The sequence below is a fragment of the Halichoerus grypus genome, chromosome 5 (assembly GCF_964656455.1).
Source record: "Halichoerus grypus chromosome 5, mHalGry1.hap1.1, whole genome shotgun sequence".
NCBI classification, from domain to species: Eukaryota; Metazoa; Chordata; class Mammalia; order Carnivora; family Phocidae; genus Halichoerus; species Halichoerus grypus.
Window position 1 is genome coordinate 94306669 of NC_135716.1, and position 21835 is coordinate 94328503.

At 41.7% G+C, this 21835-nt stretch overlaps 1 long non-coding RNA gene across 1 annotated transcript; it reads right to left on the reverse strand.

The window, feature by feature from the left end:
* Positions 1-12192: 12192 nt before the first annotated feature.
* LOC144381754 (uncharacterized) lies at positions 12193-19925 on the reverse strand. Its single transcript, XR_013447536.1, has 2 exons — positions 19828-19925; positions 12193-12297 (listed from the first exon to the last, which is right to left on the reverse strand). It is a non-coding gene; the product is annotated as an uncharacterized LOC144381754 (long non-coding RNA).
* Between the last annotated feature and the right edge of the window lie 1910 nt (positions 19926-21835).

Genomic DNA, 21835 nt, shown 5'->3' on the forward strand with positions numbered 1-21835 from the left:
GAACTGAGTACTGTTGGTCAGAATTGTCCGGTGCCAGATCAAAAGGAGCGAGCATTTATATCCCCGCTCACTCGGTCACAGATGTGGTCTGCTCTAAGCGGCGCATGTCCTCAGACAGCAAGGCTCTCTACAGCTAAGGCAGTCCCTGAGACAGCTGTCAGCTTCAGGCTGTCTGCTGACTACACTCTTCATTTCTGGGAACATCGAGCACTTCCTTAGAGGGATATCCAGGGGTTGTATCTTCTTATCTGTCTCATCATTGCATTTAGACATGTAGGACTTCGAAACTCGTAATGATCTGGCTCCTGTCTACCTCTCCTCTGCTTGCTTCCATTCACAATTGGCTCTAGGTATACTAGCCTTCCTGTTTCTTGAAGCTTATCCCCTCTGCAGGGCCTTTGTACTTGCTTATGTCCTTGCCTGGCTGTTGTTACTCCCTGACTTCACGCAGCTAGCTCCTTCTCGAGTTGTCTGCCTTCCTTCAGCACTTCCTATCGTGTTGTCCTGTTTCACTTTCCTAATGCACTTAGCTAAAATTATCTAAATTATTTGCTTTTTGTTTACATTTGTCTCATCAGCTAAAATGTAAATTCCACGAAGGTGTGGATCTGATCTCTCTGGTTCACTGTTTCATCCCCAGTTAGTACCTAGAACATAGTATACCTTCAGTAAATTTTGTTATTCACTAAATGACACTACTGATAGCTACCGTGTTAGCTAATTGAACAACTTGCCCAAATACTATTTATTAGTGTATTAAGGTTAGCCTGAAGGGAGATCTCTAATTGTCTGACACAAATCTGCCTGGTCCTGTCAAATGGGTAAATGTCAATGATTTGTGTAGACAAAAATGGTGTGATCACTGGGGCGCCTGGGTGGCTCAGTTGGTTAAGCATCACCCTCAGCTCAGGTCATGATCTCAGGGTCCTGGGATCAAGTCCCCCATCTGGCTCCCTGCTCAGGGGGGAGCCTGCCTCTCCCTCTGTCAGTCGTGCTCTCTCTCTCACTCGCTCTCTCTCTCACTCACTCTCTCTCTCAAATAAATAAAAACTAAATAAATAAATAAATAAATAAATAGTGTGATCATCCAACATCCAAATTTCTGGTGATACAAAGCTGGGAGTATTGGTGGCTAATATATTGGATGACAGGTTTCAGATTCAAAAGGACCTGGAAGTCCATCAAAAACAGAATGGGTAATTAATTGTAGTATATTATTCCTACAATGAACTATTGTGCAGCAATGAAAATGAGTGAACCACTGATACCTGCTACATGGAGAAAGCTCACCAAGGTAGTGCTGAGGGAAAGAAATCAGACACACACAAAAGTGTGTGTACTACACGATTCTCTTTCTACATATTTCAAAACCAGGCAAAACTATTCTGTGGTTCTCTTGAGGAAGGAGGAAGAGAGCAATCAATGATTAGGAGGGGGCATGAGGAAGTCTTTTGAGGCATTGCTAACGTCTATTTCTTGACCCTAAATGGTGGTTATATGGATGTGTTTATTTTGCAATGATTCGTTGATCTGTGCACTTACGGGTTTGTCCACATTTTTATATGTACATTGTACATCAATTTTATTTTTTTTAATTTATTTGATTTGAGAGAGAGAGAGAAAGAAAGAGAGAGCACGAGCAGGGGGGAGGGGCAGAGGGAGAAGCAGACTCCCCGCTGAGCAGGGAGCCAGACAGACATGGGACTCAATCCCAGGACCCTGGGATCATGACCTGAGCTGAAGGCAGACACTTAACCAACTGCCACCCAGGCGCCCTGTACATCAATTTTATTTTTTTTATTATTTATTATTATTTTTAAAGATTTTATTTATTTGACAGATAGAGACACAGCGAGAGAGGGAACACAAGCAGGGGGAGTGGGAGAGGGAGAAGCAAGCTCTCCGCTGAGCAGGGAGCCCGATGTGGGGCTCGATCCCAGGACCCTGGGATCATGAACTGAGCCGAAGGCAGACGCTTAACGACTGAGCCACTCAGGCGCCCCTGTACATCAATTTTAAAGTTAAGAGTAAAAAAGCAGGTATATTTAATTAAAAGCTCAATGTGTAGTTCCTGATTTTAAATGAAAGAGGTTTTTGGTTTTTTTTTTAAAGATTGTATTGAGAGATTGTATTTACTTGAGAGCAAGAGCGGGGGAGAGGGGCAAGGGAGAGGGAGAAGGGAGCAGGGAGCCTGACTCCGGGTTCGACCCCAGGACCCTGGGATCACGACCCGAGCCAAAGGCAGACGTTTAACAACTGAGCCACCCAGGCGCCCCTGGAGAGAAATGTTAACTAGGTTGATAAAATGGTTATGGGGCACCTGGGTGGCTCAGTCGTTAAGCGTCTGCCTTCGGCTCAGGTCATGATCCCAGAGTCCTGGGATCGAGCCCTGCATTGGGCTCCCTGCTCAGTGGGAAGCCTGCTTCTCCCTCTCCCACTCCCCCCACTTGTGTTCCCTCTCTTGCTGTGTCTCTGTCTGTCAAATAAATAAATAAAATCTTTTTAAAAAAATGGTTATGGATGGGTAAGAGCTGTTGGGGTAACAAAGGAGGATGGGCAAAGAGGGAGTCAAGGTGGAAAAATAAAATAAGAGCCAAAGGATTTTTTAACACTCCTATAGGAGTCATATAACATGTAAAAAAATCAAATGAAGTCTTAGGAACATTAATAGATTGTACTGTGTCCAAATCAAAGGATGTAGTAATTACAGTGTTCAGGTCAAACCTAGCATATTGTATCAATTTCTGGACACCACACTAAAAACAAATATCTCTCAAAAAAATTGTTTTTCTTGTTATAAGAGGAGTGGTCAAGAATTAGGTAAACCTGGGTTCCAATTTCTTTTCAGTCACTTACCTTCTGACCATGGCAAATTATTTAATCCCTCTATGCCTTAGTTTCTTCATCTGTACAATGGGGACAATTATAGTTCCTATCTCTCAGGGTTACTGCAGGATAATTACATATGCATTCCAGGACTGTCATAGAATAAGCCCAATAAAAATAATTAACGTTGTCAGTTATTAAAGTAAATATTTATTGTGAAAATTAGAATTTACATACAAGCAAGAAATTTTTAAAATAACCACAATCGGACCTTCCCAAGTTAACTACTATTAACTTTTGGATGTTTATCCATCACTCAACGTGATCTGAAAAAATCATTATGAGTGATGATACTTAGGAAAAATTAGCAGCCACCCAATGTGTGAAGGGTTGGCATATGGAGGAAGGGTAGACATATTCTGTGGAAGTCGCAAAGAACACAGCAAGCAGCAAGAATTATGATGAGAGCTGTCCAGCAATGAAATGGGCTGCCCAACACCATAGGGAGCTCCTCTTCATAATAAATAACCGAGTCGTGGCTGGTGACCATTTGCCAGAAAAATTATGGAAGAAATGCTGGCGTTGGAAGACAGGTCAAGCAAAATGACTTCTAAAACTCTTCCTAACTCTAATATATGATCAAGAAATGCTTGCTGGAGGAATACACATATTAGATTCACAGCCCTCATAAAACAATTTGTGTGGTTCTTACCATAATACTGGTGATAAGTACAGTTAAGTTAAAGTGAATAGGAAATTCCTAGCATAGGTCAGGCAGGGGAACTCTCATACAACACTGAGGACGTGCAATTCCACCAATTAATCACATTCAAATGGAGACAGAAATCAAAGGAGGGGCAGGCCTGGAAAGAGTCACATCTTATCTTCAGGTACTATTTGTCTGCTTTCTTAATATTCAGGGTCTCTTCCTGGGAACAGTTTCTGACCTGGCAAAATTTCATAGTAATTACTCAGGGAAAAGGAAACAACAAACAAAAAATACATTAATGTGGGTGGGTAAAAAAAAAAAAAAAAATTTAAGAACGTGGTGTTGGTGGGAGAGAAGACTAAAGGTCTATGTAAGACCCACCCAAGCGCTTTTGATGTTTGAGCAATTATTATCTTATTATTTTTCCTGCTATAGATGCAGCTGCGATTTATGTAACAGGATGTTTAAAAAGATTAAAGAGAAGCTGTAGTAGGGTTCTGAGGTGATAAGAGTCTCTGGAGTATGTATTTGTGGACGTTTAGAATATAAGTTCCTGTACATTCTTAGAATAAACCATCTATTTGTTTTTCTTTTTTTTTTTAAAGAAACAAGTAAAATTTGTATTTCAAGATGGCTGCTTCCTGCCCATGAGTGATATAGAAATAATAGAGCAAAGAGAGCAAACAAATAATAAAGCAAAGAGAGGTTGGTGGTGGTTCAGTCTGTGCTGTTTCTTAATCAGCTTTGACTTTTAGGTCCAAAATATTTTATCCCGATATTAAGGTAAGTGTTTGGAATTTGTTTGGATTAAACCTGGTCATCAGTAAATCGATTATCTACTGCTCAAGGAGGAGAGTTGCATGGAATTTGTGACTGCAATAACTCAATCTGAATATGAAAGTTAAAGAAAGAAATAATTTGGGCGCCTGGGTGGCTCAGTTGGTTAAGCGTCTGCCTTCAGCTCAGGTCATGATCCCAGGGTCCTGGGATCGAGCCCCACAACTGGCTTCCTCCTCAGTGGGGAGTCTGCTTCTCCCTCTACCCCTCCCCCCTGCTCGTGCTCTCTCTCTCTCTCATACATAAATAAAATCTTAAAAAAAAAAAAAAGAAAGAATTTTTGGTAGAGGAGCTTGTTGTGTTGAAGTTGAGGTAAGTTAAATTGATTGGTTAGAAGAGTGTTCTATAGGTGTCTCAGACATAGAGAATGACTCACCGGTACTCAAGACTATCTGCCATTTGGGCTGCTACCTTATCTTACATCATAAATTGGCACCAGGCACCAAATAAAAAGGGCTTTGAGGCATATTCTCAGAATTTCTGATTAGTCATGTAAATAATGCTTCTTAATTTCAATTCTTTCTCCTAGCAACCTAGGCCAAACTTGTGCGTGCTTGTGTACTCTCTGCATTTATTTATAATTTTTTCTAAACCTTTTTCTGTTTAAGAATAAGTTGTAGGAGCACCTGGGTGGCTCAGTTGGTTAAGCGGCTGCCTTCGGCTCAGGTCATGATCCCAGGGTCCTGGGATCGAGCCCCGCATCGGGCTCCCTGCTCAACAGAGAGCCTACTTCTCCCTTTCCCTCTGTCTGCCGCTCTGCCTACTTGTGCTATCTATCTCTCTGTCAAATAAAGAAATTAAAAAAAAAAAAGAATAAGTTGTAGACATGATGCCCTTCCCCCCTAAGTACTTCCGTGTGTATTTCCAAACAATAAGGGCATTCTCTTGCATAATCCCCGTATAATTATGCAAATTAAGAAGTCAGTATTGATTCAATAAAACTATCTAATCTACAGGCCTCATTCAAACTTTGCTCAATTGTCTCAGCAATGCCCATTAGAGCAAAAGAAAATTCCAGATCATACATTGTTGTCAAGATCTACATTCAGCTGTCAAGTATCTTCAGTCTCCTTTAATCTAGACTAGATCTTCCATACTCTGTTTTTCATGACCTTGACATATTTGAAGAGTTATAGGCAAGTTGTTTGTAGAGTGTTTCTCAACTTGGGCTGTCTGATGTTTCCTCATGATTGGATTCAGGTTATGCATTCTTAGCAGAAATACCACAGAAGTGACGTTGTGATCTTCTTAGTACATAATAGTAGTTGATTTGTTCCATTACTATTGAAGTTACCTTTAATGACTTGGTTACATTTTCTCCACTTTAAAATTACTGCTTTTCCCTTCATCATTAACAAGCGCCTTGTGGGGAGATACTTTGACACTATGTACATATCCTATCCCTCATCAAACTTTACCCACTAGTTTTAGCATGCATTGATGATTCTTGCTTGACTCAATTATTACTACGATGATGGCCAAATGGTGACTTCATAATTCTTTCATTCCTTTTATATTTTTTAGTTGGTATTCTACTGTAAGGAAAAATACACCTTTCTCCATGATTTGCTTGTCTGTTCATTTATACCAGTAGGGACTCACAGAGTCCTATTTTATTCAATGGGTTCTAATCTGTTATTGACACTATTTATTATGATACTCAAATTGTCCCTGATACAGCTAGTGGGAATCCCTTCAAACTGTCCTTTTGAAATGTCCCTAAAATTCCTTGAGCTTCCTAACTTTATCATACAATAAGACGGTCCAGGTTTTCCTAGTATTCTCCTAGCACCAGTCTTGAAATCAGCCACTTTTCTAAGCTCTGATTCTGTGAGTGGAGAAGAATATTTAGAAAGACTTGGATTCTAGGTGTGCTAATTGGCACTAGTGTGTCATTGCTGGTGGGTCCTCTCGGAAGACAACCTCCCCAACCCCCAACACACACACACACACGCACACACACACACTTAGAAACAATGTGCTCAGTCCGGCACTGCAGGATTCATCCCAGCCTTCCCCCTTTCCATACATTTATAACTCCCTTCTCCGACAGTGAGAAATCTCTGGAATTACAGTCTTAACTACTACATTTAACCACTCCTACAGGTACTCTTTCCTTTCCACTTCACTTCAGTGCAATCTCCTGTCATCCTTTTTTTTTTTTTTAAGATCTATTTATTTATTTATTTGACAGAGAGAGACACAGGGAGAGAGGGAACACAAGCAGGGGGGATGGGAGAGGGAGAAGCAGGCTTCCCGTGGAGCAGGGAGCCTGATGCGGGGCTCGATCCCAGGACCCTGGGATCACGACCTGAGCTGAAGGCAGACGCTTAACGACTGAGCCACCCAGGTACCCTCCTGTCATCCTTAAGCCAAACTGTACACACACACTGATGCGAGGGCCAAAGCACCGAAGTATGGATGTCTTTACTACGTCACCAATGCTCCCTGAAGGGTGATGTTGCCCCTGCTTCTTTGGGGGCCCTAATGTTGACCATTTCAGCTTCTTAATGCTTGCAATAGAAATCCCACCCGGAAAAAGCACTCTTTACCCCATTTTTTCTCCACACAGTGACACGGTCAACCTGGAAGGGCTGTTTTAAGGTCCCGATGACTCAGAGATTTTATGGAAATGACTCTTTTGGGTTTTATAGGCCCTTTATTTTAGTTTCCTTTTAAACATGAATCTGGTCTCTGCCCAGAGTCACTCCTCTCTTGTGGTTTACCCTGTCCTGCGGTCCTCTCTTCCATTAGAATGAGCTCTTTTTTTAACTCTTCACATATATGGAACCTTGGCAGCCAGGTCCTCCAGACATGCCTGAATACAAGAATGTGTCAGCTAAAGTTCTCAAAACACCCCCATCATATTTGTTATGCTCTTAAAATGACTGGCATAATAGTCTAATTCAGAAACTCTCTTGCAGACTGACTACACCACGGAAGCAGTGCAGAAATCAAAGGACTGCCATCCTATCTCGAGGATCTTATCCAAGGAAAAGAACTCCCTCATGATTCTCCTGGCTGGTGAAGACAGAAGGAAGCCTGGAGAGCTTTCAGCTTGAAGACTGCCCTGGGCCACGCTTGATCATAATGACACTATTGTCCAGAAGTCCTCTTAAAACACCATCATCAGGATGTGGACGTTAAATTGTTTTTCTAACAGTGCTAAAGACACCTAATCTATCATCCCCTGATTTCTCTTGTTTCCAACTGCATGCCTCTGGAGGAGGACCGCCCAGGTTAGCAAAGTGTCTGTGGCAACGAGACTGAAAGATACTAACTAGTTCGTGCGTAGAGTAAGCCCAAGAGTTAATGACCTTGATGTCGTCATACCTGTCCCTATCTATTGAGCTAACTAGTCACAGACTGGTTCCATTTGACCATTTTATTACTAAGTCGGTATTTAACAACATGCAATTACTTTACTTGAGTTGAGATAAAATCTCCTGATTACATGAATGAGATAATTCCAAATTAAAGTCAGAGTCTATTAAATCTTCAGCATTACAGACATTAACAATAGGGATTCTATTGTGGTTACTGAAATGGTTTCTTTTATAGATATGGCTTCCTCTCTACGATTAACTGTGAAAAGTCTGTTCTGCCAGTCTTCTGTTTGTTTTATGGGTTTCTGATGTGGCTGTTTTCTATGTGTGTCCATGGGACAGGTGGGTTTAGGATTCTCCTACTCTGCCATCTTTCCAGAAGTCTTGTTTCCTTTACTAGAATGTAAGCTTCATGAGGGCAGGGAGCTTTGTTTTCTTCATTGCTCTATTCCCAGCGCAAATGTGTCCGAATCATAGCAGGAGCTCAGTACATGTTTGTTCAACACATGAAAATGTATGGTGGCACAACAAGAGGAAATGAAAAAGTATTAAACTAAATCCTGAAGGAATTATTGCTGAGTTATCAGTATTCCAAACAATATCTGAGAATGCCAAGGAAGAACTTGGAAAATAGCTACTATTAATGTGGCCCGAAGAATCAAACCTTCCCTCTATCTCTAGTAGCTCAAAGGCTGGGGGGGGCGGGGGGGGGGCGGGGGGCGGGAAGAGAAGTCTGCTCAGGACTTACCTAGATCCTTAAAGGAACATTCAAAAACTTCACATGGTTTGGGAATGGCTTAGGGAGTGGCCTATTATAACTTGAAGGTCCAAGGGGCAAGGTTTAAAAGCGGAAGGGGGAGAGAGGAGATATGTTTACATATTATAGGGTAATTAGGAAAATGTGTATCTCCTTGTGGGTTTAGATGCAGGGATCTCAAACTCAAACATTTTCAAAGGCCAGGCCAGTATATAAATGGGTGATGCAGTTGGATGTAAATAATAGTGAAGAGTAGAGATTGGGGGAAAATGGGAACTGCTTCCCCATTCTAAAGACATTAAAAATCATTTAAAGACCATAAAAAAAACAACAATAGGCAGATCAGATATGTCTTCAGGAAGAATTTGCTTTGCAGGCAGTTTGAGAGCTTTAGGTTTTATATTGTCTCTGTGATTTAACATTTGCCCTTGAAAGGTGTGCACGCATTTGTGTTCCAACAGTTACCGGTTAGGCAATATTAAGAATAAAGAGGCGTATGTGCTACTCACAGCACAGAGGAGACAAACAGGGATCACAGCGGGAGGTCTAATATGCCCATCTGGGCTCTTCCGTAGGGCTATAGCACCTAGGAACCACGACTGGTCCATCTGCGGGAATTGTCTAAAGTATCTGGGTTGTTTTGACTGGATAACAGACTTGAAGAATGAACTACTGGGACAGGTCCTGGGATGACACCAACACCATGGGTAATGACTAGAGCTTACCAAAGATATGCAGGCCGCCAAACAGCAGAGGTTAGGAAATGGCAGGGCTCTCAGACTTGAAGGTAGGGTAGAAAGATTATAGATTGGGTTATCTACAAGGCAATCTCCTGGCAAAGGTGTAATGTTTTGTTCACTTTCCCGGGATGATTGTAAAGGTTAGTTAGGGGCGGCTGGGTGGCTCAGTCGGTTAAGCATCCAACTCTTGATTTTGGCTTGGGTCATGATCTTGGGGTTGTAGGATCAAGCCCCACATCAAGCCCTGAGTTGGGCTCTGCAGTCAGTGGGGAGTCTGCTTGAGATTCTCTCTCTCTGTTTCCTTCTGCCCCTCCCCCATTCTTTATCTCTCTCTCTCTCTCTCAAATAAAGAAATAAATCTTAAAAAAATAAAGGTTACTTAGCTGAACTACCCTTGATACTCTAAAACCAGAAATGTACAAAAAATATATAACTTGATCAATTAGTATCACTAATCTCATTTTGTTTTCCAACCTCAGACTTTCTCTTACAGTGGGGGAAAGGTCAGGGCACTTAATTTTGCTGGCCTCCCTTCTGCACTCTTTTGTGGGTTCACTAGGCTAAAACCAGAGTGACATGAGAAATTCGAGAGTAGAATATGGACTTCGCTCTTGAAGCAGCAGGTCTGTTTGGCCCGGAGTCTAAGTTTCTAATTAATGATATTAAGTGGAAGTCTTGATGGGATTATCAGGAAGGCAGTTTAAATAGAGCTCCTACCTATCAAATGCACTGTGAGTTGGGTGATTACAGCAGATTTCGCATTCAGTTTAAATTTTTTTTTCTCTTTCCACACTGTGATTTCCTTAAGTTATTCCAACCATTTCCTAAGTCTAATAGGCCTACACTACCTTGTGTGATGGAGGTGTGGAGGATAAAGGGATGAAAGAGTAAACAGAAGCGTGCCCTGCCTCACATTTACTCTTATGCTGCACCCATCACAGGGAACAACATCCTATAAGAGAACTGTATCCAGGAGTTTGGGGCATTGATCTGCAGTTACGTGAGTGGTGGTCCATGATGGAGCAAATAGCTGGTGAGTAGCAGATGATGCATTGGGTACCTGGGAAGAGCATGTAATTCCCAAATTAGGAGGAGGACACTCAGAAGGGACATGAACCAATACTCCTCTCCTTTCTCTACTTACACTAGAGTATGGAGGTCAGGATAATTCAAGCAGTAATTGTGTTATGCCCTGTTCTTTCAGTGTGCATTAAAATCATACAGGGGATATGACTTGTTATTACCTTGGTAAGATGTCATAGACGGTAGAAGATAAGATAACTATTTGTATTTCAACAGCTTTCCCTCAGTCTAAAACATGTGAAAATTAATAAAAAGAAACCTCACTAAAGTGGACTTGGGAGTCTAGAATGGGAGGCTGGAAGGGGGAGCCCTACATTACTTAGAGGAAGAATTGTCGATTACAGGCCCCAAAAGAAGAATCAACAGGAAAGGATCATCAATTACAGGTTCCAACAGGAAAGGACATGCATTGCATCTCATTCAAGAAATTGAGTACCCCAGCAACCCAGCCAATGAGAAAACATCATCACCCTGCACTCTTGCTTTCTTTCAATGGGCTGTCATTCAAAACAACCCCTTCCAACCTCTTTTTTCTCCATAAAATAAGATTCCTCTCCTTTGTTTGTTGGACTTTCCTATGGTTTTGTCATAGCTTCCGTGCCTCAAATCGCAATTCTCCATTATTCCCAAATAAACCCATTTTGCTGGTAAAATAACTGACAATTTTAGTCTTAAGGTTAACGAACAGCTTTCCATATCATTATTTTTAACAGAGCTAAAACCAGGAATGTACAAAAAATATATAACTTGATCAATTAGTATCACTCATCTCATTTTGTTTTCCAACCTCAGACTTTCTCTTACAGTGGGGGAGAGGTCAGGGCACTTAATTTTGCTGGCCTCCCTTCTGCAGTCTTTTGTGGGATTATTTAGCCACAGCTAAAATAATCATATTTTACAAACTGAAAATTTTCTTAACTTTATAATCTGAGGAGTAAAGGACTTCTGAGAGAAGATATATAAAATCTTGCCCTGAAAATTTAGGACATACGCTTGCCACACCTGGAACAAACAGGCAAATGCCTGGACATGTAATTACCTTAATATTCTTGAAAGAGTAATTATTTTTGGCCTTTTCTCACTTAGAACTTCATTAATTAAGGATTAAGTTCATTTTTCTATCTCTTAAAGGTTAAAAGGGGGAAGGCGCGGAATGGGGAGGAAGGGAGTTAAAATAGCCATTCACTCAATAAATCCAGTTCCAGGAAAAAAAAAAAAAAAGGTAAGGCTTAAATCAGGGGAAGGGCTAGGCTGGCTACTTTTTCATTTCTGGGTGGTTTTTAGAAGCAGTTTGAGAATCTACAGTGGGATCGACACAGAGCCATGGGAGTGAGAGAGTTTCTGCTCTTTTTTTCCTCTTGCTTTTTTAATCATTAAAAATTCTTCAAGAGGTTATTTGCCAAGTAAAGACCAACCCTGCTGAAAGTTGTTGCCAGATTTTCCTAGACCTAAATGCCCAACTGCTGAACATAGTATTTCCTGACTCTCCAAATATCAAAAATGAACATGCAAAATATTCTGAGAGGTGAAGCAAATCGCATCCACGCTCTCGAAAGAGGCCAGCAAAGGTGAACAAAGACCTCTGCTCTCAGGCTGAAGGCAATATTCCCTCTCAAATGTTTCTATTGTTTCAACCTAGTGAACTTTTACCTACAAAAGTCTTTCTTTGAACAGTCTGATCAAAAACAAGGTCTTTAATTTTTTTTGTTGTTTGTTTACTTACAGCCAAACCTTTAGACAGAAGGCCAACTCCCAGTGGTCAGTTTCAAACAGGTTAACTTTGGCCTCCCTCAAGAGATTTTTTTAAATTCCACAATTTTCTGACAGATATGTGAATGATGCCAGTGTGCTTGACTTTATCTACTCTTCCGAAGTGTTTCCTCCCTCCTAGGGCACACCTGAAGGGGAGTGGTATGGATTTAAGAGAACAATTTTAATGGGTAATCTCGGTCCAGTCCTGTGAGGAGGAGTGCAGTTGGTTAAGTGATGACCCACAGATCTGTGTTGGCATGGTTAAATCTGCAGGTAGAAGGAGGAGAGAGAGGATAGAGAACGTCAGTGCAGCCATATTAAGTGTGCCTCCATGTTCTTGTTTTCAACCCTTCTCCTTGTGAATCTCCCACGCATGTTTATCTACTGCTTTTTCATACAGGATCAAGGGTAAAGTTACCAGGGAAAAGCAATTATGGACTAAAAAGTCTCATTCTTGTGCTTTAGGAATGTTACCCTCTGGGACGCCTGGGTGGCTCAGTTGGTTAAGCGTCTGTCTTCGGCCCAGGTCATGATCCCAGGGTCCTGGGATCAAGCCCCACATCAGGCTCCCTGCTCTGCGGGAAGCCTGCTTCTCCCTCTCCCGCTCCCCCTGCTTGTGTTCCCTCTCTCACTGTGTCTCTCTCTGTCAAATAAATAAATAAAATCTTAAAAAAAAAAAAAAAGAAAATCATTTAAACTTCAAACTGCTGGTTAAGTAAGCAGATTAACTGACTGATTTTTGCAATGCCACACTTACAGGTAGGTAACGTTTCCAAAACTCTCAAGTATTTGGAATACAGTCCAGGGACTAGATATCAGTGAGTAAATAGCCATCAAAAAGTACATGCATTTTGTTCCTTCAGAAGTTTAAGTGCCCTCACACAGTCATTCAATTGTGTATAAAATAAAGAGATCAAGTACACAAACCAGAGATTCTGATAGCAGACAGCAGAGTCCATTCAGATAACCTAGAAGACAGAGCAACTTGCTACAGCTGTTTAGTCCAGAAAATAACTCTGGGGTTATTAACAATGATGATAAAATGGCTACCATTTACTGAGTGCTTACTATGGTCTACTGGGCACTATTCTAGGTAGTAGGTAACTATTATCCCCAATTTACAGGTGAGAAAACTGAGACATGGATTAAATGACTTGATGTGCTACAGTGGACAGAAGAGGCAAGTTCAAGGCCACCTCTGTCAAACTTCAAAACTTAAGTCCGACCTATTTTGCTTTACTGCTCTATATTCCAATCCCAACTCTTTCCTAATATATTTTCAAACAAAGACATCTACATTCCATATTGTCTGATAAACAGCACGGGGAACTATGTAATATATTTTCAGACATTTAAAATCTAATACATACAAATTTCTTGGTATTTAAAGAGTAAACTTTAAATATCTGGAAAATTTGGGGCACCTGGATGGCTCAGTTGGTTAAGCATCTACCTTTGGCTCAGGTCATGACCCCAGGGTCCAGGGATCGAGCCCCAAGTCGGGCTCCCTGCTCTGCAGGGAGTCTGCTTCTCCCTCTGCCCCTCCCCCCACTCGTTCTCTCAATCTCTCTCTCTCTCAAATAAATAAATAAAATCTTTTTAAAAAATTGGGGCGCCTGGGTGGCTCAGTCGTTAAGCGTCTACCTTCGGCTCAGGTCATGATCCCAGGGTCCTGGGATCGAGCCCCACATCGGGCTCCCTGCTCAGCGGGAAGCCTGCTTCTCCCTCTCCCACTCCCCCTGCCTGTGTTCCCTCTCTCGTTGTGTCTCTCTTTGTCAAATAAATAAATAAAATTTTAAAAAATCTTAAAAAAAAATAAATAGATACCTGGAAAATTTATTTATATGGAAAATAAATGACAATGCCTTCATTAATTCATGTGTTGATTCAATGAAGGCTTGATTGTGTATATTCTACGTGTGTTTCAACATGACTTAAAGGACATTCTTTAACCAAAACTCTTTCAGCTCTGCAGTGATGAATTTGCTGTGGTTTGCATGGGACTTTTTATAGTTTTAGCAATCTAACTCCCACACTCCAAGAAACCCCTCAGTCCTGGGAAAATCAGGACAGTTGGTGGCTCTAGCTACACAAAACATAAGGGTGCTTTAAAGTTGCTTTTGGATGATGGTGCTGATTATAAATAGGATCTTTATCCTTTTAGAGAGGCTTAAGTCCTTTCTTAGGGGGAAAGAACTAGTTCACTTTCTGTTTCTACGGGAGCACCTCAAGCGATGGGCAAACTTTTTCCCCAAACCTCATTTCATTTTTAGTTTTTTTGTCAAAATTTTATACACTTCTTTTGTATTTTGAACTAAAAATCTATCTCAGTGAAGCTTCCACCCACTTTTCTTATCCCATCAATTGCTGCCATATGAAATGAACTGAATCTTTTCCCCGTATGATTGCACTTTAAATATTTAAAGGACTCTTTCATGGCCCCAATATTTTCACCTTCAAACAACACATCTCCTAACCATTCAACATTTCTCAGATTCTTTTACCATGATTACTCTCTTCTGAATGCAGTTCAGTTTGGTCAGATTCAAACTGTAGCTTCTTAAGTTGGAGCTTTTAGAAATCCAATTAGCAGAGTGGAGTGGATATATCACTTCCTTCGTCTAGAATCTATGCTTCCTTTAATTCAGCTAAATATCTTAGTATTTTTCTTGGCAGTCACTAGCTTAGATTAAGTTCATATCTACTAAAGCTTCCAAGCATTTTTTTAAAGTTTTTATTTATTTATTTTAATGGTCTCTACACCCACCATGGGGCTTGAACTCACAGTTCAAGAGTCGCATGCTGTTCTGACTGAGTCAGACAGGTGCTCCCCAAGCATTTTTCTGACATACTTCTTCTAGGCTATATTGTTTATATTCTGTACATGCAGTTATTTTTTTCTAGCTTGAAGTACAGGATCTTACATTTAACTCTGTTAAACTAAATTTTCAATCGCCCTCCTTTTAAAAAAATCACTCATTCTCAACTTTGTTTGATGAGCATATTTTCATGTCAATGATAGAACTGTTAAAAAGACAAGGCCTTCGCTGGCAAACTTTCTTTATTTTGTATTAATCTGCTAACTAGTTACAATAATTTAGCCCATTTGTAGCTAACCTAATTTACAAATAATAATACATATTTTCTTACTTCATTCCATACAAAACCAATGTGATAGGAAAGTGAAGTCAACCGTGATAGAAAATGCTTTGTGACAGAAAGGTATTTGCTACTTCTGTGGAATTGATTTCTCAGCCACATCTTTAGGCCAAAGATAGCATGTCCCACTGTAATTCTCCACTTTGCTTACTGGGCTTGGCACTGAGTAAGTTTTGGTTATTAAGGAAGATCAAATCTTCTCTTAAAGAACAAAGATTTGGGGCATCTGCGTGGCTCCGTCAGTCAAGCATCTGACTCTTTTTTTTTTTTTTTTTTTTAAAGATTTTATTTATTTATTTGACAGAGAGACAGCGAGAGAGGGAACACAAGCAGGGGGAGTGGGAGAGGGAGAAGCAGGCTTCCCGCGGAGCAGGGAGCCCGATGCGGGGCTCGATCCCAGGACCTGGAATCATGACCTGAGCCGAAGGCAGTCGCTTAACGACTGAGCCACCCAGGCGCCCCAAGCATCTGACTCTTGATTTCGGCTCAGGTCATGATCTCATGATCGAGCCAAGTACTGGGCTCTGTGCTGGGCATGGAGCCTGCTTAAGATTCTCTCTCTCCCTCTCCCTCAGTGCCCCTCGCCTCTAAAAAAAAAAAAAAAAAAAGAACAAAGATTTGTCCAGATGAGTTCAAGAGAGGAGTCCTGAATAGGCTTAGGAATAAATACACAGTCTTCCAAATTTATTCCTTTGAAGGAGACAATACTTTTTGGAAGTTCAAGTTTTGCTGTGTTTGTTAAACCATCAGAGTAGTCATATACATTAGGTTTGGCCTGGATCTACCACTTGCCAACTGTTTTATTTTGGGTAAATATATTAATGTTTAGCACAGTGCCTAGCATCTAGTGAGAGCTCTAGAGAGAAGAGTAACTACTATTTATTAAGCAACATTTTATGTTAGGTATTACATAAGGGCCTAGTATACATAAAGTGCTTAACATGCTGTCTCATTGTCTCCTAACAATTCCATCAAGTAGACACTTCTGTAATGCCCAAATCACAGATGAGAAAATTGAGGCACAGAAAGATTATGCAATTTGCTTAAGTTAGAAGTGAAAGAAAGGATATACACCAAGTCTATCTGACTCCAGACCAGGATCCCAAACATAATTCTATCCTGCCAGTCCCTGAATATAGACAAAACCCTGATAACTTTGGCAGTTTGAGTAGTAAAGATATTGATCACTGGCTAGTCAAGGCGTTTCCAGGAACCACAAAAGGTCCTCCATGGTATGGTCTTATCTTTCATCAGAGTGAGGTTCTGGTCCTTAGCCCTAAAGGCTTAGAAATCCAATCTGTTAACACACAGATCGCAAATTCTTCTCCCAAAGCACTCACGCTCCCAGAGCCTGGTATTCAAATCCAGAACACCAGTGTATTCATAATGAAAATTATGAATATAAATAGAAAGAAATATAATAGCTAAGGGCTAAAACATTCATACCCTGGGGTGCCTGGCTGGCTCAGTCAATAGAGCACGCAACTCTTGATCTTAGGGTAGTGAGTTGAAGCCCCTCATTAGGATCACTTAAAACATAAAAAATAAAATAAAATAAATAAATAAAAACATTCTTTTCCTGTGACCAACACTTGGAAATCTGATTCTAAGAGCAGGTTGCTTACGGAGCGTGGAACTAGAAATAAGGATGTCTATTCTATGCGTGAATGTTTGATAGAACAAAATCCATCCAACTCCAAAGCAGCAATTTACCTGCTTCCAAAACCGAACAGACCAGCGTAACCTCTCACCTAAAAACACTTGGATAAACACCATCAGGATTTGCCTCATAGATCCTCTTTCTTCCTAAGTTTTCAGGGTCGACCCGTACTGACTCTATGTTCCTTCTTGAACTGAGGTTAATCTTTTTTTCAGGTTACAGAATAATTCTTTTTTACTAAGATTCTGAACAGCTATACTTAGATGCATTATGCATTGATTTGCAGGTTTAAATCTAAAAGGGCAGCTGGACTTCCAGTTTCTTCGGGGGCAAGTCTGCTCTCTGAGGCCACAAAGGACTCAGAGCAGCAATAAGAGACAAACCCCTCTGATGGAAGCTGCCTTCTCCTCTATGAACCTTTTGCTGGGGGCGCCTGGGTGGCTCAGTTGTTAAGTGTCTGCCCTCGGCTTGGGTCATGATCCCAGGGTCCTGGGATAGAGTCCCGCATGGGGCTCCCTGCTCAGCGGGAAGCCTGCTTCTCCCTCTCCCACTTCCTCTGCTTGTGTTCCCTCTCTCACTGTCTCTGTCAAATAAATAAATAAAATCTTTAAAAAAATAAAAAAATATTAAAAAAAAAAAAAGAAACTTTTGCTGGTTGGCTCTCCCGCTTCAGAAACAGACTGTTGCTAGCAATTTTCACCCACCTACTACAATCTGAAAGGTAACAAACACCGTTTCTGTAGCTACTGAAGGAGACAGGCTGGTTGAAGATTTACATGGCTCTGTTGACTGCCTGGCTATGCCAGCTCTGGGGGAAATCAGTGTACAGGGTGTGAAATGATTTTTTTCTTGGCTCTTTGCTGTAGGTCCAGGCAGCTACGGCAACAGCGGCAGTTGCTCCTCTCGTGCAGAGCCTTCCAGAATGCCTGGGAGTCTCCTGCTGATAACAATACGGAATGGCTGGAACCAAAGAGGTTGGAAGCCCTACCAGCTACAGCAGCCGAGATTTAAAGCAGGGCAGTTACCCCAGAACCTTTGGGCTCAGGGTAACTTCAGAACCTGCAGGCAAGGAATGGATGCTTCACTGTGTACATGTGCCATGCGACAGCCATGCACAGCAGATCATAAGGAAAGAACAGTGTGGACAAACTCCTCTCGTCTCCTTCTGCAGGTGAGGCGGTTCCGTATTTTCAGACACAAAGCAAAGACAGAGCACCTGGGGGCGGGGGGGGGGGGGAGGGGGAGGAAGGGACTTTCCCAGCATTACTAGGAAGGTACGAGAACTGAAGTCCTTGGCTTTCAGGGCCTACCAGTTCCCTTCTACAGGATGGAAAGAATCTCAGGGAGCCCCAGAGTTCCTAGTGCCTGGACACATGACTCCACAGCTTCTCCCTGAAAAGATCTCTAGATGATGCTGGGAGAGAGGGGGAGGGCTGATCAGGGAAGTCAAGATACAGTTACTAATTCTCTTCACTGAAGGCCAACCGGGAGGCTAGATAATCAAGTCCACTTACTCAAGATACCATGATTTCTTACCATATGCCACCTCTCCCCAACATTCATACATTAAAACGAAGTTCCCATCAGTGTTTAGGGGTTAACTGAGTAGCAAGACTTGGCCCCTTTATGACTCCAGATTCTTGCAACTTTGTTTTCTGAACACTCCCTTCTTGTCTTAATTGGCCCTACCCATTGAGGTAGATTCCACATCTTTCTCCTGTATCTTTGGATTGGCTAAAGCCTCTGACCCTTCCACTGCAGAGTCTAAAAGCAGGGAGATGGCCAAAATAGGCAGTCAGGGTAGAACGCAGGCATTCCTATTGCATCTGCTCAGTCTCTCAGCAATCCTCATGTCAGGGAATCTCTCAAGTTTACAGGCTGGGGCCACAGAGAGTCTCCCCTTCCTCACTCACTGTGTAACGCATGGAGCAAGGTCTCTCAGAGGCTATCTGCCAAGTAGTGAAAGTCAGAGATGCTGTTGTTGAATGTGGGTGTTTTCCAGCAGCTCTGTTCTGGATGTAATTCCTCAGAGCTGCTCCCTGGCTCTGCGTTAGCTGGGTTCTCGATGACTCCCAGCATGACTCCCTACCCTTTCTCTTGTTGTCACTGGCTGTCGGGGGAATTGCTGTTCATGGCTTCCACAGGTAACTCCTATTATAATTGTTGTTGTTGTTGTGATTTTTAATACTTAGAGAGCTGGCACACACAGTTGAACGACTTCCACAAAGCCAGGCAACAGGTTACCACTTTAGCAAGTCTTGCTCCACTGATCGATTCAAAGGCAACTGTTGAACATTGGCAAGTGCAATGTACCACCTGATGATGTGCAGGGGAGCAAAGATGAATGAGAGAAGGGATTCTCTCCTCAAAAAAGGCCACATTATAACGGAGACATAGGTGCACACAGAAATCACTGTAATAAAAGGTAAGCATGTGAGGACAGGTCACTGTTACACTCTCCACACCTGGAAAAGTTAAAGGTGAGAATTTTCACCTACCAGGCCACTAGCCATATGGCTATTGATCAGCTGGGGTAGTCTGAGTCTGTTTTGGCCTCAGAAGCCAATGCCAAGATGAACTGTAACATGTTGGGCACCATAAAGCAAATATTTTGTAATGCTCTATGGGTATGTAACAGGAGCTCAGCGTGTTAACACCTTCCTTTAAAGGGATCTCTTTTAATTTAATGAAGTGGGTTGACCGCCATTCATTTCCCTTTAATAGCAAGAAATAGAAGTTGAACTTCTCTTTCCTGTTCCTCAGGGCAACTAACAAGAGAACAAACAGGGTTCAGTACCAGGAATAAAGTTGACTCATACTCTTAGGCTTTCTCTCCTTTTAGAACACATTGATTGAAGACTTGGAATGGGATAACATTCATTCGCATAGAGAAACAGATGAGGTCGCCAAGGAAGAGAGGGTAGGGAGGGAACAGGGAAAATGAGGTGAAGGAATAGGGACAGTGGCTGTTGCACTACCTTTGACAAAGTCTCTTCATCTCAGAAGAAAAGATTGTTCCAGGAAGATTATATTCTAGGCAGCATGATGAGGATGCGTAGAAATCATATATCGTGGCCCACCATCCTAGGAGAAGAGAGTAAGTCTTGTGGCAACATGAATAAATACATTTTTGTGGCCTAGTACCAGCCCAAGGTCCCCAGGTCTACAAAACTTAAAAACAAACCAACAAGAGTAGGGGAACTCAGCTGGTTCAGTCAGTACAGCATGTGACCTGATCTGAGGGTCATGAGTTCGAGTCCCATGTTGGGCACAGAGTTTATGTAGGAAAAAAAAAACCAAAAAGAGTCTAGGCTCTAACATATAGAATTAGTAGCAGAGAGGAGGTGAAGATTTCCCAAGGCAGGAATCTCAAGGGTGCCACCGAGCAACCTCAGGTCAAGAGATAAGAACCTAAAACCCAGGAGGTGGCCCACAGTATACAAAAGATTTGTAGGGGACAGAGCTGCCTGGGTGGCTCAGTCGGTTAAGTGTCTCTCTATTTTGGCTCAGGTCATGATCTCAAGGTTGTGAGATGGAGCCATGCATCAGGCTCCACGAGCCTGCTTAAGATTCTCTCTCCCTCTGCCTCTCCCACCCCCCACCCCCATGCTCTCTTTCTCTCTCTCAAAAAAAAAAAAAAAAGATCTGTAGGGGATAAGGACACCGTATCTTTTCCATAAATTGAACTTCAAAACAGTGACACAAAAGGAAACAGGACATGAGGAGTTCCTACACTGGGTTCTTGGCTTTCTAGATAGAAGGGGTAGAAATCATGCCTCATCTTGCAGTGAATTCTTAGTCATTTTTTTTTCCTGCATCATTGCCTTTGCTATCCCTCCTACTGCTCATAACTGTCACATAGCCTTTACCTGGTATTTAAATGTTCATGTTTGTTTTTATATATACTATAAACTACTTGAGGGCACTGATCATATCTTTTTACCTTCGATGACAACTAGCTCAGTATCTGTTCTCAGTAGGTCATTAAGAAATGTTGGTTGATTTGATGTTATAGGAGAATTGGGGTCAACAGCTGCACGGGCTGGCAATCCATAGGTTTCTGGCCAAGAATTTCCATGAGGCAAGGCAACATTTGGCAATTACAAGGGCATTCCAGTGAAGTGGAGTGTCAGATTTTGCAATAGTTCTGCAAATAAGATAGATTTTCTGGAGTGGCTGGGTTTGTGGAAAAACATGGGCTGAATGGCAAAAAATAATCTGGGTTCTCACCTTTATAATAATCATAATAGCAAGATATAATCTCCATTAGATTAAAATAGGAAGGGATGACATTAATAAGTTTTCTTAGCACTACATAGCATTATGCTAGGTATTGTACATGAAGAATTTTTTTTTAATGCTATTACTGATCTCACACTTAAAATCCTCAGGGGAATTCATGTACATACCCAAACTAGTCAGAGAACAATATGAGTGTTACAGATTAAACATTATAGCATTGCTGTTGGAGAAGGTGTCCTAAAAAAGGTAGTCTTGAGATGGGTCTTGGAAGTCCCCTAATTTTTGTTGGTCTTTGCTCCTTTGTGGCTTCACAAAGCTCTCTATCCTGTGGACATCTGAAACATAAAAAAGTTTATTGCTTAACCACCCTCCTCCATCCCCTGCTACCAACTCTACCTTATCCCCACCTATTAGTATTCCAAGATAGCATTTCATATAGCTGGTGTAATAACGTGTTTCATTCATATCCTCTATCTAGCCTTTGAGCTTGATAATCTATAACCCTAACCTCTAGATTAAGCTTTGCTCCAATTCAAGCATCCCAATTCTTCCTGCTAGAAGAACATGAAGAGAATGGGTCATTAGTTCAGAGTCAGTCTCAAAGGTAACTGGGCTTTGGGGCGGTTTCTGCCTTTTATCTCTATTCCTCAGTACTAGAATTCTTGCGGGTAACTTTCCCTCCCCAAAATAGAGTTATAGCCCCCCAAACTATCTCCTTGTCACTGGGGCATCTGGTTTCTACGA